We start from the raw sequence: 1,497 nt of genomic DNA on the forward strand, positions 1-1,497 counted from the left end.
CTAACTGCTGGTGCCCTACACTATCAATTTTTGGTTACGTGAAAATAGAGGAAGAACTGCAAATACTCTCATCCACATTTAATTTGAAGTAGGTTTGCAAATGAATTGTCCGAAGTGTATCCTAAAGTGTTAGCTATGCTAGAATTAACTGTGCCTTTTTCCACTCATTTCATTGGTTATACACATTAAAGTACAGCAGAAGTGAAAAAGTTTAGGAAATAAAGCTGATTGGGTGTCTCCCTACAATTGGAGCAAAGGAGGCAGGTGCCTATGGCTATTCTTCCACAGAGCAAGTTTTCACCTGCTGAGCTAAGAGCATTTTGTGTATGGAGTGGACTTCGGTGTATATTAATACTGTTGAACTCACACAGCTTTGGTGAGGCATGTGGAGTGATGGAGGCTTGTTTTAGTCGCATTTTAAAATAGGTTATCCCTTTTTTGTTTCTCACTGTCATGATTCTGTCAAGAGTATACCAGTTCTTTTGAGTTTTGTTTCTGTGCAAGGATGTATCTGGTTAATTTCCTTGCTTATAGTTGTTTTGAAGTTTCCTTATTCATATATTTTTGTGTTTGTCTTGTTTTCTTTATTACTTAACTTTATTTATTTATTTTAGTTTGACCAGAGAGGGATAGAGTGAGGGAGAGAAAGTAAGCCGCCAGGTCTGGGATTTGAACCGCATTCAGCCACGTGGGAATCCAGCACCCTTAACTACCATGCCAACTGTTGCCTCCCCGTGATTTTCTTTTTTAATGCCCAAATGTAATAGAACACAGGCATGTCTGGAAGGTTGAAACTAGTGAACCAATTTAGAACACTTAGCTCATTCTTAAAACTACTCTTTTTTTATTTGGCACACCTACCCTCCATCTCAGTCTCTCTCTGTCTGTCTGTCTCTCTCTCTCTCTCTCTCTCACACACACACACACACACACACACACACACACAGTACTACTAAGCAGCCTTGTCTTTCTTTTTTAAGGTTTTTGCCATAGAGTGCATGTACTTGCTGGAGAGAGACAGGAAAAATGAGAAATCACCTCAGTCTACCCTCCCCTCCAGGGGAAGTGGCCATACCACAATCCTCTGTTTTCCTCTTGGGACTTTGGGGACTCACATACCCAGTGTGAGTTTCAAGTCGCTGGGTCCAGGACTTGAACCACAGTCAACCATATGGGAATCCAGCACCTTGACCATTATGGCACCTGTTGACCCCCAACCTTGTCTCTTCATATCATTGTTGTCACACAAAAGAAGAATTATAGGCAGGCTTGGAAACTAAATACCTCACTTAATTCTGCCTACTTTTCATAGTGCTCTTCTCGTGTCTGCATTCCCCAAGTGTACATATGTATATCTTCTTAATACAGGAACTATTTAAACTCTCAAATTAGCTTAGAATGTACTTGAAAATAACCAGTTTTAAATGGTGTTGAGGGGTATTAGAAGAGATTCTCAAAGGGTTATACAGAAATATTGTTATAATAATTATCTCTTTC

At 39.7% G+C, this 1,497-nt stretch overlaps 1 protein-coding gene across 6 annotated transcripts in view; it reads left to right on the forward strand.

Annotated features, from left to right (window-relative positions):
* EWSR1 (EWS RNA binding protein 1) overlaps positions 1-1,497 on the forward strand; it is a 38,046-nt gene that overhangs the window by 21,127 nt on the left and 15,422 nt on the right. The window lies entirely within an intron of this gene.

This window comes from Tupaia chinensis, unplaced genomic scaffold (assembly GCF_000334495.1).
Source record: "Tupaia chinensis unplaced genomic scaffold, TupChi_1.0 Scaffold000226_1, whole genome shotgun sequence".
NCBI classification, from domain to species: Eukaryota; Metazoa; Chordata; class Mammalia; order Scandentia; family Tupaiidae; genus Tupaia; species Tupaia belangeri.